Source organism: Temnothorax curvispinosus, unplaced genomic scaffold (assembly GCF_003070985.1).
Source record: "Temnothorax curvispinosus isolate PA1 unplaced genomic scaffold, ASM307098v1 QBEX01013373.1, whole genome shotgun sequence".
Classification (NCBI taxonomy): domain Eukaryota; kingdom Metazoa; phylum Arthropoda; class Insecta; order Hymenoptera; family Formicidae; genus Temnothorax; species Temnothorax curvispinosus.
In genome coordinates this window covers 42,442-61,181 of record NW_020223153.1, presented here as the reverse complement: position 1 = coordinate 61,181, position 18,740 = coordinate 42,442, and the positions used below count along the sequence as shown (strand labels likewise).

General features: G+C 37.8%; 1 protein-coding gene across 4 annotated transcripts in view; it reads right to left on the bottom strand.

The window, feature by feature from the left end:
- LOC112463496 overlaps window positions 1–18,740 on the bottom strand; it is a 123,366-nt gene that overhangs the window by 77,221 nt on the left and 27,405 nt on the right. For 2 of the 4 annotated variants that reach the window (XR_003041798.1, XR_003041799.1), the window contains exon 2: window positions 4,287–4,344. The exons of the other annotated variants lie outside the window; for them this stretch is intronic. The gene's annotated coding sequence lies outside the window, so the exon portion shown is untranslated. The remainder of the gene's footprint in view (window positions 1–4,286; window positions 4,345–18,740) is intronic. 4 annotated transcript variants of the gene reach the window in all.

Genomic DNA, 18,740 nt, shown 5'->3' with positions numbered 1-18,740 from the left:
TATGTTAATTATTCGATAAAAATTTAATTAGCTATAGATATATGTATATGATCAAATTTTTCACAAAATGTTTCAATTTATTTTACAATCAATTTTTATATATATAGTTATTGTGTTATAAAATATCTTGTCATAACTTAAATCGTGCAATTTGTACAAAATTGTATAAGAACTTCTCTATATTTCTCTCTTACGAGAAATTAAGTTATCTGCACGGAGATGTATACGTATAAGAAGATCAATAGTTCGATTTGTTTTAAAATATGTTATAAACTGTGTAAGAATTTACGTTTACTATATGGGCAATGCTATATTTTCAAAATATCTGATAGAATTGGAAGATAGAATATATCCTGAAACTACTATTGAAATCAAGGAGATTCAATTGAATTTTGTCGCATCTTGAATACTGCAAAATACACATGTCTGAATGGTCGAAACACCCTGTTTGCGCAATTGTTTCGCCAGTCGCCAGCTCCAACAAGTCCAGTGGTCAACAGTGCATTCGAAGTTGCCGTGAATCGGCTCGGCGATCGATAACGCATCGCGCAATAGGATTGGCTAACGAGGTGCTATTTGCTTACGGGTTCCCATGGCTTTTCCACGGAAGCCACGGATGATTTTCCCAATGAGAGAGGGGTTTCAAAGTTTAACGATCCGACACAGGTAAGTATAATGCACACGAACGAACGGACGAACACGACGGGGTTGCAACCCTTCAGGGATACGTCACGCGGTGACGTTGAATTTTTCAGCCGCAAGTTTTTCCGTGCCAAGTATAGTTAACGATTCCTCTTTCACTGACAATTAATTATGTCGATTGTCGGAAAGAGGCGTTGCTGTCCTAACTTTAACTCTCGAAAACACGCAGCTGAAATATTCGCACAAATTTCAAATTTATATAACAATATAGCTTGTGTTTGTTACATACAAAATACAAAAGATTTCCAGATGGTTTTAATCATATATACGTAATAGCGAACGGTCGGACGATATTAAATTCTACATAAATTTATATGTATCTGATGGCGTAATATAAGATAACGAAACACCGGAACGATCTATATATAAATATTCCATCTTCGAGATTAAATATCCCGAGGCACACGGAATAGGAGGTTCGCCATGATACATTGCTATCGAGCAGAGGCTGTATAACGTTGCGAGGACCAATAGGGAACGTTGACAGTAAATCCGGCAGAAGCTTTACCTATTCTAGGACAATATCGCGGAATGGCAGCACCCGCAAAACACGACATAAGCTTCCAACGTCGCGTCGGCGATAATGTGGTTGTCGGCTATGCGGAAAATAAATACCTTTCGCACACACGCACAAGATATCATATTATAAATAATCTAAACACGAAATAATGTTTTTCAAAATGAGTATTTGTACAACAACATTCTGAGTTTTTTTTTGGAATAAAATATATATCTCACATTTCTCTTCCTTTGTTTGTAAATTTCTTTGTTCTTTTCGATTTGCGGAACGGATAATGGACTTGTCAAACAAAGATCTCCGAAATAAGTTTTTACAGCTTCAAAATATAAATTATTTATTTTACTTGTTATAGTCGAAATTACTTTGCTTGTGGCGAGCCTTGCAATTTTTCAAGAAGAAATATTCGTTAAGTGTTCCGTTTAGTTATCACCGAGATGCGTGCCATGTCCGCAGCATGATTGATTTAAAATCATTATGGAACCTGCGGTGAAAAAGAGAGACGATTTTTGCTATTGGTTCGCGTTAGTTGCGTGTAGCAAAACACACGCGGAAGATAGCACGTGATCTATCACCGAGAACAGACAACGAAGCAGGCAACAAGCAACGAGCACCGAGGCAAGCAGTGAAGCATGCATAGCACAGCGCACGTGGTAGCTCGCGCTGCAACTGACAGCGGAACACACGCTCGATATTTTGCGTGCATTCTACTCCACACGAAAAAAAAAAGAGAATTAACGTTACTTCTTTTCTGTTAAAAAATGTCCGATCAACATTCCGCTATTGTCACACGCGCCATTGCGCGATGCTGCATACCTCCCTTTGCATTCCTGCCACGGAAAACTCGCAACTGGCAGTCCGGATGAAAAATGCAATGCTACCACGCTTCTTTTGCAATCGAGAATTCCGCCCGCGGTAACTTCGAAGACTTCGTTAACCCAGGCGAATGGGAAAAAGCGAATCTCGGCGCGGATTCTTGCGCCGTGGGCGGAAAACTTTCCGATGACGGCTCTGCTCCCGCCGGATGCAGCTTGAATAATTACGGAAAATAATTGAAACGGAAGACTCAATTTATGACCGGACGGTCTCGCGTTGACGTGAGTACCGAGCAAAAAAAAAATCATGAACTCGGTCTCTGAGATTTATCATGAAGAGTGAATCTTATTATATAGTATCTATGATGTCTGCATGCGCTCTCGTAATACGTTTTTAATGGAGGATTAATTTAAATAACTCAATTCTCGCTGTGCTGGATATAATAATTGTTTCAATGTAGATAGTGAACGGCGGGACAATGTAGTTACAGTTTTTTCCTGAATATTTGCATCGTTGAAAGTAAAATGCGCAAGTAACGCGGGAGCTAAAATGGAAAAGCAGGTGCACATAAAAATTGTACGCATTGAATTAAAGTAGTATGCAAGTAAGTGAATACATCATTATAGAGACTGTTTTCCTTAAAATTATCTTGTCGCAAATTATAATCATTACTCAAAGCGAATGCAATGCGGTGACGTTACGCTCGATATTTTTTTATAGGCCATATGGATACTTTCCGTATCTATACGAACTGTTTGTTTCCATTTTTCTCAGACTTCGTGATACGTTAAAAAAGCGTCATAATTTGTTAAGAATTAAACAAAAATCAAATACCGCAGACGTTTCAAGTGTTTAATATTTTATGAAAAGTGACGCCAAGTGCGATATATGTTCATCAAGCGTAAAAAATTGATTTTGGTTTTTATTTAATAAGCAGCGCAGAACTTTGTCAACAGAATTAAAGAAACCATATTTTATAATTTTTACCGAGGTAACCGAAAAATATGCTTATTTTAAAATATGCTAATTTTTTAGATGATTTAAACTATAAATTATGGAGTCAATATGTTCTCGTCAATATTCTTTTTCGAGCAGAGTAAAATATACGAGTTAATGAACGCGTGCCACGCTAACGTGAGCGCATTCGTCACAATTTTTCGCATAATTTTCAACGCGGCGCGTATACGCAGATGTCGAAAACAGCTGGCAACGTGCACGTGTTTGTAATATGTGACGTCATCATCGATTTCAGCCGCCGATACAGCTCAGATGCATAGATTGCGCCTATTTCACCCCTTCTCACCTTCTTCATCCCTTCACACTCCCGTTTCCTTCCGTCCTTCTCTCCCTTCCGCTCTTTCTCGATCCCTCTGCCTAGGTTAATGTACGTGATGCCAGAAGACTCTACAACCGCATCCCCAAGGGGGATCATCCCCGCGGAAAAAAACTCAGGAAACCAATAAATTATTCTTTAGGTACAATTAATTCCCTTCCGTTATAGGCCACAACAGTGCAGGGGTCCGACGAATTTGTCACACAGATTTGACACATGTGTATGTAATGTTGTGTTATCAAAATTATTAAACAGACAATTGAAATAGTAATAATACAAGTGCAAACATATCCTGAGCAAAAAAAGTTTCTCGCACCAATACAGGTTCATTAATAAAAAAAAAACTTGGCTGCCAAGATAGGACTTGTCCATTATCGTCAGGCGCGGAAATGTTGCTGTCGAATGAGATTTTTAATGCAGCGTTTACGACGATGGCGCGCAATAAAGCGTAGTTCTCGTTTCTTCTTTTATGTCGAAAATCTACCCGAAGCTGCGCATCGTAAAATTTTTATTTCGCCACGGGAAAAAGAGAGAAATAATCGCCGTATTAAATGTTTCCTTCACAATGGGGCTGAAGTTTAGCGCGGAAAGTGAGAAAAGCGAGGTGAGCTCTCGGCGTAGAACAGCAAGACGCACCTTTCCTCTCGCGCGCGCATCCTTACAATGACAATCACGGTAGACAAGGACACTGAGAAAACCACGGGACGAGAGAGGACAACGGCGAAAAAAGGTTGGCGAAACCCTTAAATTTACACGCGTCGCAAGTTCGCCTTTCGCGATTCCTCCTGCCCTCGCGAGCTCGTTAGAAATCCTTTGTAACGGCGCTGGATCATCTTTATTCTCAAAACCGTGGCGTTTTTTTTTTATCATCGTCGGCTGATCGCGCGTTATTACGGAACATGGTAATACGGTACTCACGAAAAACCGGGGAGAGGCGCGCCAAGATCCAATTAGAACACCAGTAGTATCACCTTACCTGAAACAAGGAAAATGATCGTTGTCAGTTACATGCACCGCCGTAATAAAGTAATGAGAGATGACACTTTAAAGATCACAAATATTGCAATCGCATTTAAGCTACCTATGTAATATCTATGTAAAGAAAGAGAGAAATGAGACAAAAAGCATTTTGCGTTACGACATAGCTCGCAGCGCAGGATTGACGATCGGACACGCATCAAGTAATTCGAGACATCGAATGTTTCCACGTGGTAATCTCTTTCACGGGCATATGCGGTGCACACTGTACTCCGACGAGAACACGTGCGCGTTCACGCGTAATGGTACTAACCCGGCGATTGCACTCGTTGGCTTTTTCATAGCGCGATGGCGTCCGTTCTTTGACAATGGAATCGTTCGGAAAATATTTGTCGAAAGGCCGGGGAATATGGTAGCCGTTGCGTTCTATCAATCGGTCGTGTAATTCGTTGATAAAGAATATCGAATACACGCTGTACGTGCGCATCGATATTCTATAATGCGTCAATTATTATTCGTAATCCGTTTAGCGTAGACTGATAATGGTAGCAATATCGATGATAATGCACGATATTGTTATAATACTATATCACTGTATTATTATGCAGGATATATGTGTACGTTTATCGAAGTCGAATTACACTTAGCACACACTAAGGTGTTGGTATAATATTTTACTAAATAAAGATATGCGTGACGATTTAGGATAATAACTAAATTAGTTATAAAACGTTGTTAAAACGTTTCTACAAGTAATATTTGATAAAGAAAAATATTGTAACAAGCCATTGTTTGCCACTTTCAATGATTTAATGACTGTAATGGGAAAGAGCGGCAATAAGCTCTACCGGTAAGAGACCTCGAGAAAGAAGTGGAGAGGATGAAGTAGGAACGAGGAGAAAGAAAAAGCGAACGTGCGCAATTGCAATTGCTGTCGACGACGACATTTTACCTTCGATATCTGATATTTCGAGAGTATTAAATTCCCTGGGTTTGCACGCCCACGCCCTTGTAAGCGACAGCCCCGAGGGAGAAGGTTTTCAGCATGGCGGCGGTAGCGAAAAAGACACCATCTCTCTCTCTCTCTCTCTCTCTCTCTCTCTCTCTCTCTCTCTCTCTCTCTCTTTCTCTCCATTTCTCTTCCTTTGCCTGCCATCCCGTTTTTCTCTCGTTCTTTAACGAACCATCGTCACGCAGCATCATGTGACCGCGTTTCTTCGAGGATAAGCTCCATCGCTATGTCGTCTTCATCTCTTTTATGTCGACATTCGCTGGCCATGCGTAAATGCGTGTAAAGGATTAAAGAATGTGGGGCAGTAACGCAGTATACAACTGAGAAAGAGCTTACAAATTCAGTATTCTTTATATAATAGCTTTGTGTGGAGATTATACGGATACTCCAGCAGTCTTTCTTTCAGTTTTATATTCAAGCGCGAGATGCTTTAGATGAGAAAAATTGGCATAATTCAAAATAATGCGACATTATCAGAGAATCTTTAACAATATAAAAACAATAATTTACATAAAAATATTTTATCAATTTAGTAGTCCTATATTGTGTGTGTATGTGTGCCGTTAAATTGCGGCAAAAAGAGATAAAAGAGTCCTCTACTCTGCCGGACTTTTATCTCTCAATAAAATGAAAAATTGAAGTCTTGCGAAATAAAGAGCAATTTCGCGAGCAAACAACTGCAATTAATTACGATTCTAAATGAAGTATTTATTTCGCATAAAAAAAAAATTGCGTCAGAAATAAAACTGTCCGTCAAAATGCTGTATTGATGCGGTGTATTTAATATTATTTAGCCTAAATATTATATTTAGCCGAAATGCAAATCCTAATTTTTGCATCAAGACAAAATTTTTATTTGAAAGTGACACATGAGCATATTTATGTCACGATGTAATCATCGTTAATCGTTGTGATGAAACGTCGCGTCGTCTAACGATAGCGAAGCCAATACTTGTTGACTATTACGCGACTCATTAACGATAGCCATTGTTTGATGCGCACCTCTATTTCGACACAAATGCCAAGGTGACTGTGTGATCACGATTGTAGCAAATGCTGCAAACCTTAATTAATATGCGAATCTTAGGAGAGACACATATGACGTGCATTGTCGTGGAAACGCGCGTTAAAATCGTCGTCAGCAAATTAACTCCCTAATTAACGACCGCGGGCCTGTAACATCGTTATTAGGGTGTTAAAACGAGAGATGATATACATGCTGCTGAAAAACCTCCATTAGCGTGCTCCAGCACATGCATCGTTCAAAATTAACCTAAAGAAAAGATTATAATTAACACTAGACACGATTATGTGGTAAACAATTAAAAATCTAGCCTGGCAAACTTATATAAATCAATGATTAGTTACTAAGTTTATCTTTTTTTTTTTTAATAATCTGCCAAAGCAATTTTTATCTCTAATATCGTCTTCAATAGGAAAAGGAGACAAAGCGATATATCGCATATATAGTATAGCTGCGTAAGAAGGATATAATTTCTTATCTGAGGGCGGCGTTCACAACGCGAGCGCACCTTCCACGAGTTAATCGATCGCGGCGCGAGCGCACCCATAACTTATATCTACGTGCAAGAGCTCGTAGGAACCGGTGAAGTTAGCGGGCGCCGTCATAACGCCGCGTGCGTTATACGGGCAAATCGTTCGATCGGCTGGAAATGAAATTTACGAGCCGACTATACGTGCAACGTTGCACCCTGGTAATTTTCCGGCGACAAATCTCGCCCTCTCCCTCAGGCGGGAGAAGAGTATTCTGCCAACCGCCGATTCTCCTCCTCGCACCACCTTTCGAGCCGCGTGAAAGTCGACTCACATTGAACAATGTGGTCACCAGATACGCACGGTTATTATGCAAAATGGATTAATCCGTCGGATAAAAGTTTTTCATCAGTAAATTAACTTTGACGCGCGGCGAGTTTTATGTGTCTCGCGTTACGCGTGTAACATCGTCCTAAACTTTAGCGAAGTAACTGTGAGTCTAATTTTCATAATAATACAATCTAAATACTCCATCGTGATAATATCGTATGACTGAATATCCGTAAGCATGCAATTTATGATCTGACACGAAGAAATTTGCAAGCTCAAAGAATAAATGAAGGAAGACAAGCCCTTCTTTTCAATTTTATTAAAAGACTAAATCCTTAGACGTATATAGCATCATAATCCTCTTCTTTGCCATTACGAAAATGAAGATGCTGTTTCTCGTAATAGAACACTTCGTGGTGTCGTTGCAGGCATGTATGGCGTCATGTATCGCATAATGTGAATCGACCTTAATCTGTCCTCATCGCTATGAAAACCAAAACCGGTTTTCGTATTCTCAGACAGACCGAAGCTTGATCCAGGTATACACAGATCGTCGATTATCATATTAAATGTACCGGTCGTTTGCGATCATTGGGTTGAGATGGGACACATGCCGGATTTACATTCGGTCTTCCATTCTCGCGTAGCCGTCGCATAATTGATACGATTTGCCCCACCGCATCCTTTCATTTTTCATGCAATCAATAAACGGCCGGTTTTGAACAAGCCAATTAAAACTATTAATTGTTTGCGGTCGATATAATATCTGTTGCAATAATAATTAAATTCTTCCAAAAATAATTATAAAATGTGTGTGTTCGTATAATGCAGATTGCATTTAATTGAGTGTAAACATGAATTTTCGTTTTACGATAATATGAAGTCACACAGCAAAACAGAGCGAGTGTAACAGTAACGATAATAATGCTCCAATATTTAATATAATAGTTATCAAAGACACTGACACAAGTTCACAAAGAGAAAAAATTATATTTGAACAAATTATTATACGGGATCTAAAATATTAATGAAATATTTGGCTTTAGAGAATATCACGACACAAGTATAAAATTAAATTCTAGTGATTTAGAGGGAGAATAAAAGCGACGCGACGTCGGCACTTGCCTCAAATTTTACAGACGCCTGATTACCTGAAAATTTTTCGAAGCTGGTACGATAAATTTTAACGCAGCTACTACCTGATACTCGGTCTCTTTTTTTTCGTTATAACGGACGAACTTGAAAAGGCAAATTAGAGAGTTCCCCGAATCGATCAGTCTGTGGTTACTGCCTCGATGATGATAGGTCGAGAATCTCAGGGGCAACCGTCGAATGCATGGTTTGTGTGCACAGCACAGCGAGAAGGAGCATGCCATATACTGCGTTATCCAAGGTTCGCGTTATGCGAATCGCACGAACGTTACTATTATTGTTGTTAGATTGAAGGGAACGCGACATGATTGCACTGAGAAAGGGACACGTGGCCTTTCGAAGCTGTCGATTGTGTCCTTTCATAGTCGGTTAAGTTTCACAGTCGGAGACGGGATAATATTTTTTCATTCGCGCAGTTTTTGCTGTCCTTCATTGCCTGCACACGATCGAAACAATTAATTCTTTGCACGAGGCCGTATCGATGAAGTAAGCGTAAACTTATTCATACGGATCGATCATACCTCTACCTTCCATGGATATCGCGGGGATTAGTCTGATTCGGTTTATGGTAATCAAGCTTTTCTAAAGATTGGAACGTTTTTCCTCGAGTTTCCGCTCACCACTCGGGAGTTCCATAATGTATAAGATTGCAATAAGCGCGCGACGTTGGGTAGAACGCTTTAAGCTCTTTCACCCACAAAGGGAATCCGCGGAAATATAAAGGTATCTTCATTATCATAAGCCCTATAATAGCAAATAAACGTCAACGGTAAAGAACTAAGATGGAAAGATATTATCGCTGCTGCAGGATTTTTCCGATATAATGGCAGTGATATCTGCATTTCGCAAATCCATTTGCTCTTCACGATCATTTCAGTAATGTTCGCCATCTATAAATAATAGTCATTAGTGGTTAAATAATGAAACAGGCGACAAGTGCCCTCGACATAAACGATTTATTGAAATGACGAAATGCAAACATGAAATACAAAACGTGAAACGTGCTTCTTTGTTATAGCACAAAATGCCCTTTACGGCACTTTGGGTAATATTTACTCGCCATTAGTTCGATCTATCTACTGCGCTTTATTGCCATCGCTCGGTTCTTAGGTCGTCATGGCCAGCCGATCGTAGCCGATTTGTCGATTCCGCGCAACGACGTGTAGCCAGCAATAGCGAGCAGCGAAGAGGATCGGGGACCGATTTGAATGATAATCGGACGGATATGATTGATTTATGAATGCGGTATGGTCGGTGCACGCTTGCTAGACGAGATTAATCTTCATTACACGACGTTATCCCGTCTGGCTGCTCTTGTCGTGCAAAAGGGATCGAGATACACGCCGCGGTAGGTAGCCGCATTATTAAGATTGGTCCGCGGTCCCCGTATATAGTCGTTTTCAAGAAACGATACCTCCCAACGGAGATTCTCAGGAACGGACTTGAATGTGCAAGTCGAAGGAACGTTACTCAATGTATGAATATGGATGATGTAAGACCTTTTTTTTAGCTACATTTCCTCACACTTTCGATATGGGAAACAAATATGTGTATCTCTAACGATCGTAACATTTCTTATTTTAGCAATAATAAGATGCAATAATAAAATAAACTACATTTGATGATGAGATAAATTTTAGATAAACATGTCCTTTTAAACTAAATAAAAATAGTAAATCTGAAAAAAATAGCAAAGTAGTCAAGTATATCTACAATTTTATTACGTTTATTTTTATGTTTATAAATGACAATGTAACTAAATTTTAACAACATAGTTTAAAAAATTTAAGTAAGAAAATATCGATAAAAAATAGTTCCCTAGAAATATATGTCAAATATAAATTATATGTCTAAACAAATTTCGTGCATACTTCTTTCATTCTTGATAGTCAGAGTGACAGGTCAAACATCGAATTTTTTGAATTTGTAAAAATACTATAAATATGGGTAAATATGTTTCTCATGAACAGAGGTTATATCATCCTTCTCCTCTTCCTGTTTCCTTTCATTAAAGTCAACTTGGTTCACGAAAAGAGCGAGTAGTTAAAGATTTAAATTAAAAACTTTCGCGATATATTTATAAACTAGTTATAGACTAACTTTCAAAAATTTGTACTCCAATAATCATAATCATAGAGAGAAAAAAGGAGACAAGGATTTGTAAAGCATTCAATAATAAATATTGTAATTACGTCTTATACGCCCACTTGTTAGAGATACCTATATAATTGAAGAATGCGTGAAAAAATTGTATCATGAAAATATTACAAAGCTTATCAGCTGTTACTAAGTTGAAAATTTAAGACATGTGAACTCAGAGATGCTACTCCAAGCATTGACATATGCAACTCGATTTTATATAATAGTATTTGTGGTCGATAAAATCTTAAGTCGTCTGGAGCGGATAGTAGCCGGTACATACAAAAGTGACCGCCGTTAGATTTCACAAATAAAATGGCAAAACGGGAGTTTATAGCACGTCTACGCGAAGTCTTTTCTTCGCTTTGTAATTCCAGCAGAAACCGACCCAGATCTGGAATGCCCTTCGACCTCCACCGACCGTTGGACGATGTCTACAGCTAGTCACGAAGTCGAATACTCGGCGACCCGAAGAAAGAGAAGCAGCCGGTGGAGATCAGAAAGACCAACGCGACTTTGAGCGGACCAACTCGAAGATGGATTCAGATTGATGAAAAACATATCTCCTGCAGATTACACAGATTCCAAATTTATTTCGTGAGAGACGAAATAAACTCGTAAATCCCTCTGAGAGTCTGCTGAAAATTATGAAATCACACGAACTCAGGGAGGTGTTCAATTATAGAAAGTGATGCATAGTAATGCAAGTGTAATATTGATTAAAATGTAATAGATTAATCCTCATTTAATGACTGAAAAAGGAGCTAATTGTAAAAAAAACAAAAAACGGAAAACGAAAGATAAAATGTTATTGGAGTAAGATAGAATTTCCGACTAGGTAAAATTTTTCTATTATTCGGTTCAATTGATCTAATTTGAAATTAGGATCGATTTTATTCGCTCTACGTGTATTTCCAGCTTAACTATCCTAATGTTTCGCTGGCGGGACGCGCCGAAAAGTGTCGGAGAAACATCGAACTTGGCCGGTGTAAACGAGAAAGTTCGAGCTGTTCGATCTACTCCGATAGTTTGAAACTACTCGCGAAATACCAGTGCAATATCAGGAGGTTACGTCCAAACAACGAACCAACATCGAACCAACATAGATCCAAAAGGACAGGTAGAAGGAAATCGAACTCGTCATCGACAGACGAGTCCTTCATGATCGGCTCGCTTTTATCGAGAGATTGCAGAATGTCGGATATTGAGCAGAGGAAAGGAAGACAGAAAGAGAGAAATAGAGCAAAGATCGATCAGGAAGGAGACGAAAGGAAAGGGAGAAAAAGGACAATAAAGGTGACGTTGCACCGAGCCGCGGCATCTGTCCTAGGAAGAGATGGAACAGCTGTGTCCGAAGGAGGTGAAGTGGGCAGACAGAGAAAGATGGAAGAACGAAAAAGAGGAAAGAAGAAGTAAAGAGAGAAGAATATGCGAGAAGAAGAAATAGATAGCTGGATAGAGGGAAAAGGCAGAGGAAAAGGAAGAGAAGTCTCTAGCCGCGATGGGCTCTGAGTACGAAGTGGATAAAGAGAGAAATATGGACAGCCATCGGCGAGGAGAAAAAGACAGACAGGGCGGGAGCGAGAGAAAGGGGAGGAGGGCTGCGTTGGAAAGGGGCGATAAAGGGGCATGGAAAAGGAGCTGGCAACGCCGCCCGGTCGATAGAAGAGTGGGACCTGCGAGACGTGGCAACGTCGCAAAGCGTCTGCTTTAATGCAGCGGTTCTCATCTCGCGTGAACTCGGTTGTTTTTCATATCAGATATAACAAAATCAGACACAACGTGGTTGTTGTTTAGAATTAGGATCATAGCATATAAAGAATTTAAATGGTAAAACTTAAACACAGTATATAAATCGACCAATTATAGTCGAACATTTTCGAGAACCTAGGTTAGGTCTCGACCTAAATTCTTCTCGGAAAATGCTTGATTGTGATTGGGCAGTTTAAGTTTTATTATATATTATTTATTATATAAGATTATATAAGATTTTTTGTGTGTTATAGTTCTTATTGAAATTAAGTTATTACATATATAAAATATTATTTGTATCTCACACAATATCACTCACTTTGTATTACTCACAAAATATTTTAACCATGAATGTGAGGCTTCGCGTTTTGCGCCTCTTTGATGATAATTTTAGCTTGTTTCAGCATATTAACATGTGATCAAAACTACGGTAACCTCGATCAACGGCAATCTTAATTTTCTGTAGGAAAATCTTAAATGTTATATCAAATAATATCTTTCGAAATTTGATCAATAAAAGTAAATTAATATTCCTTTAATATAAAATCTACAAAATATTCTACAATTAAAAATGTACAGGATGTAAAAGATAGTATTCTATAGGTATTTACTATTAAAAAATTTTGAAAAATATTCCATATTACAAAAATATACTGAAGCAACTTCTATATATATATATATATATATACTTATTCCTGTTAGATTCATTTTCTTGTGGTAAGATTCCCAGATTTATTTCGCGAAGCCGCAGCATGAAAGTTACGTATATATGGAAAACTAAACTTTCAAAGTGCGCAGACGTTGTGGAGCTTCAAGGAGCTTGAAGACGTAGAAATATTCTAGGAAACCGACCGGGTTGCGGTCGGGTTTGCGAGTCTTTCAAGCCGGAGTCTTTTTTGCCGGACCGGTTTGCGAATTGCAGTCCGAACTTTTCCGTGCACAGGACGATGGGAAGCACGGAGAAGATAGCGGTTGGGCGTGGCGGCGATGTACGCAATAATTTGTCTTAAACGGGCATAATTGAGAGTGAGTGATTAAAAAAAAGTACCCGAAGTGTTCACAAAGCGACACGCGCGGCTTTGAGGGCAATCTGCTTTATACGGCTGGTCCGATATTCCGTTTTGCATGAAACGGTTAAATCACATGTGACGCAAATTGACACGCGGCTTTGAACTCCGAACATTCGTGCGACTGTGTATACTACATTTTGTGTGATAATTTAAACCCTACAAATTCTGTGAAACTTTAGATAAAAATTTCAAATAGTGATACTATAATATATTGCCTTTATGTACTTCAAAATGACTAAATTATTTCAATGTGTTACTATATTATCCTTCTTGCTCCTATTATTCTCTTTTATCGTACCATTTTCATAACATTAAAAATAAGTTATATAAAAAATAAATTTTATTTTAAAATCGTTCAACTATATATTAATATAAAAGTTGTAATGTATTCACACTCATATAATTACTTTTATGTTTATATATTAGCACATTCAAAACTTTTTACATATAAAAAAATTTAACAATGTATCATGCAAGCGATTAAAAATAATAATACAATAGAACAAATAAATTCTTGTAAGGATTATTCAAACATATAATCTTTTCTCATAGACTCATAGAAAAACAATTAAATACATTTTGTATAACAAATAATTACAATAATTTTTTATATAGGTCACAAATTTTCGCGATAATGCAAATAATTTAAAAAGGAATTTATTAATACGTTTATAAATTCGAGATTAATATTTGTATAGTATCTATAAAAAAGTTTTATTGTGTGGATTATTAAACATATTATGTAGTCTATTTTAATATTATATCGTATATTTTAAAAATATTATTAGATATATGTTTCATTGCAAACAATAAAACATTAGATAATTATATTATTAAAGTTATTAATCATATGGACATATAAATAATTTTTCCACAATTGTTTTTCCATTTTACAACTCCTTCCATTTCTACATGCATCTTTTATCAAGTGTTTAGTGTGCAACTGCAATGAGTGTAATTGCAATAAAATGTGTACGGCCATTCAGAATACATTCTTTCTCCCTCTCTTCTGTGAAATAAATAATTTATGAATGAGAAAATGGCCGACTGTCGGCACCTCTTGTGTATATCTAACAATAAGTGTATGGCTCACAGAAATGTGTGGTCGAACGTAAAAAGGGGAAAGCAAGCACACAGGAGTTGTACACAGGAAACACATAATTCCAAGTAAGTTTCGCAGGTGTTCGCAATTGTACCGTACAAAAACCAAAAGCGTTTCGAAATCTTCGCCAACATGCAAAATGTGATAGCTCTCATGGAAAATACGACCTGTCTGCCGTTTTGTACAAAAATCGTGCAGAACAGTTTCTATGATATTCGTGAAAAAGACCGCTAAAGAAGATCAAGTAAAAGACCAGTAATAAAATTTCATCAATAATGAGAGAGCTCAATGTATAAAATTAATATAAATCTTAGGAATAATCATTGCTATAGAAACAATATGATAATAAAGGGATTGAAGAGATGGCAATTTCACGTACATATTCAATTCGTTCTCGTTGAGTAGCAAAAGCTGTAGGTATAGTCGGCGTGGCGAGCATTTTATATTCTTAATGGAGACAGACTCAGGCACGATACGAGCTTCTTTCCGTTCCTTAGATTCGTCGCACGTTGCCGCCATTGGTATCAACTCTCTCGGAAGAAGTCGGCGAGAGAATGTGGCCAATGCAGCATCGCGAAGACGCTGAAGATTCGGACCGACGCTTGAATTAAATCTAACGTCACGACGCACGACGTAGACGGGGCTCTCCTCCTCGCTCCCTTTTTCTTCATACTTGTCCGTTATTCCCTTTTACGGGATAGTTTCTGATGGCTCGTGTAACCCAGGAAAGTCCCGGGGAATCCGAGGGGTTTTTATCGCCGAGCGTGTCGAGCGGGAGAAAGAGAGATCTCGGGATGTTGGGAGTATAACAGCGCGTCACTTTTTCTTTTGCTTTAGACAAACCGTCTTTAGAAACTTTTGCAAGTTCTCTTTGTCCCTGCGATCGTTCGTCAGGATTTTCCGGACGCGTGACGAAGAGATCTCACCCTTCCGCGAACTCCGATGATTCGTGACGTCTAATAACATAGGGTCGATCTTCTCGTTCCTACGAATGTTAGCTCATTTGTCGAAGAAGATTTCGCGTAATATATCTTAACAGAATGCGAATTGTGGTCGCGCCGAAAGAGACTTGATAAATCACACGTCGCGCCAACGAGTGTGAAAAAAAGAGGAAATCGTTCCGTAATAAAGACTCCTTGACTTTTCAAAACTGCCTAGGCTCATATATATAAGAATGTTCATTTTATGATGGCGCCTCTGATAAATTTCTAATTGCAAAATAATAACGCATAATCGCAATGTATTTGCTCGAAAGGTTGCGGTAATTCAGTTGAAATTCCCAACAGCAAATATTAATTATTGCGCAACAATCTCATTGTCAGCTGATCGAGAAAGTTCGCTTCTATCGCAACAATTTCTCTCTTCTTCCTACTTCTCTCATCGACTTATGCTGTTCATCACCTCCATGAACTGATAATACGCTCTAAACTATATAGTTCATTATTAAAATATAATGACGTTATTAGGTAAGCGCATTTTATCATATACAAACGATACATATTTTGCAAGAAAAAGAACCGATACCGGTTTGCTATTGATTATTGTAGACGGAATAGTTTCCTGATGCAATAACCATTTTCTCTTCATGGTTAAGATATCTTCCGGTTAAAACGGCGAAGGTAAAAAATCCATTTTGCTAAAAAAGAGATACAGAATTATAGAATGCCCTCTTTATGTACCGAATTTACTGCGTTACTACTTCTTCCCCCCCCTCTCTCTCTCTCTCTCCCCTTCTTTTCTCTATCTCTCCTCCGTTTATCTAGATAAAACGTGAATCACTTTAAGCGATAACGACCACATACTATAGGCCACGTCGGAAAATCGACCGTTATTTGCGTGAACTTTGCAGTTTCAATTACGATGGTAGTATCAATCTTTTTTTTATGCGTGAAGACATCCGTGAAGAATTAAATAAAAATTGGAATCTTTGCCATTTCGACTTCAATGTCGTGGGAAATCCATACGCGGCGGTAAGATGTATCGTTATTGCATATTTCGAAACATTCAAAGTAATTTATTGGATTTGTAAACGTTTACTCATTTTTGACATTCGATAAATGTTGAGAGATAAAACTTTTCCCTTGATATACAAGTGATTAAATGTATTCTTGCAAGAAATTTAAATTTGCAATCACTACTCTTTATATATTTTTGTAAAAAAAAAAAAAACAGCTTTTTTACAAATTTTATAAAGCCTCTAGTATTAGCGTACAGTGTTAGATAAAAACTTTAAAGTACATGTGACATTTATTTGTACAAATTTGTATTCTTAACGCATCGTACGTATCTTCATAATTTACACAAAAGTTATGACATCGATTAATTATTTTTATATTAGTGTTAGTTATATTATATCTTCTTTGCTCATCCACGTTAACTTTCTACAATCCTGTTTTTACATTATTCTTCTTATTACACTGTGAACGTCGTTGTTATAAACCTTGTGTGAGTATATCCTACATTCTAAATAAATCACTATTCGTATGTGTCTGGTTCATTCTACGACTGCACATAATTTTCTGAAGCAGTTCGCGACTTTACAATGGCAGTAATGCGTGATAATAAAGCTCTATTCTTGTAAGCAAAAGATTTAAATTATAAAAGCGAACAAGATCTTAAAAATTCAAAATATCAGGCAAATACTTAACATAGACAAATACAATACAAACTGTCCACTTTAAATTTTACATACTTTTTTTTGTAATAAAATTAAGATGCAATAAATTCTTGCTCACCTTTAGAGATATTACATTACAAAAAAATATAGTATATTTTTCATTAAAATATTTCATTAAAATATCTAAATTCTGCATATTTAATTTTCTTGAAAATTCCGAAAAAAAAAGTAAATTTATATTTCTTTTTGTTCATTTTCTTATATAAGATATTAAATAAAATCAGAAAAAACCGTTCATATATCGCATAACATGATACAGCTTATTCGGTATTGTAGAGTAACAATACGTTAACTTTTTATGAATGGATAACAACTCTTTCGTCGACCATTGCGGTGTGCGACGTTTGCTCATTGCATTTTTTATGACGTCGATGTGGACAATTTGTGTCACTTGGGAGCGAATCTATGGCCTAGTATATGTACGAACAGACGCTAGAAAAATATACATAGCCGATAAATATTTCTTCGCATTATACTCCATAGTAGCGAATCGAAGAACTATGAACGGTAATAATGTTACGAACCGTGAAAATGATCTCACGATGTGTAAAACGTAGTCCTTACGTAAAGCGATCTGACTTTCGAGTTTCGCGAAATCTTAACAACCTAGCTACGTACGTCGTCGAAAAATAGTCGACGCGATTGATCGACAACTGTTTTCGCGCACCTATTGTGAAGATGTAAAAGTTTAAAGAACATTGTGATGATATTCGAGCTTTGCAAAGCTATATTTACGCAATGGGAAGTCGTCGGGGCAGCTACCGGAAATGGCTTGTCGTGAACGGTCAGCACAAAGTCCTCCGCTTTTAACAATTTTTTTTCCGCGCCCGAGCGTGGTTTTTACGAGCGATCGTCCGTCGACCTTTTTATTCCGGACTTATAAAAGAGCCCCGCGGCGAACCGAAGATACGCAATGCTTTTGGGATTTGACGGGCAATCTCGCGTTACATGTCCCCGGCCAATGAGATACATTTGCATCGTGACAAATGTCCCTGTGCACTTGCGGGAATCGACTACTCGACGTATGGCGTGACAGAGTTAATATCGAATGTAAAAATTTTATGTCTCTCGATTTCCTCCGTTGAATGGAATTCGGGTCTTTTGTTTCGACGCGACGTGAAACTTATGAGAGAACCATCGCCGTATGGACAATTAAAATATATTAGAGATATACGATGTGTCAAAGTGTTATAGTACAGGTTCTATATATTCCTCCTCTTTCGTGTTTCCATAATGTGATGTTACACGTTATAAAGCTATATACGCTCTTATTTGCATCGCGGTATAACAGTCTCAGATTTTCGTAGGAAAACGTGTTGGTTAAGGCTTGTCAGCGACAGCGGGAGGTAAACTCGAAAGAAGGCTGCTCGCGACAGTAGACGGGCGTTTACCCATTTTTTCTTTTCTTTTGGAAGGTATAAAGAGAAGAATATCTCGGCATGAGATCATTGCGGTGCGCTGTTACATTAACATCGCGCGCACCACATCATGCGTATTTCTTAAATCTTTTCTTTCGAAAGAATTGCGGAGGAGGGAACTCCTTCAATTGTCTCACTCGTGCAATTTAATTCATCGCAAAAAAAATTCAAAAACTGTTTCCTAATTATGTAGATTCCAATGCCATCAGTTGTCGCTATCGATAACGCGATATAATTGCACAATGAAC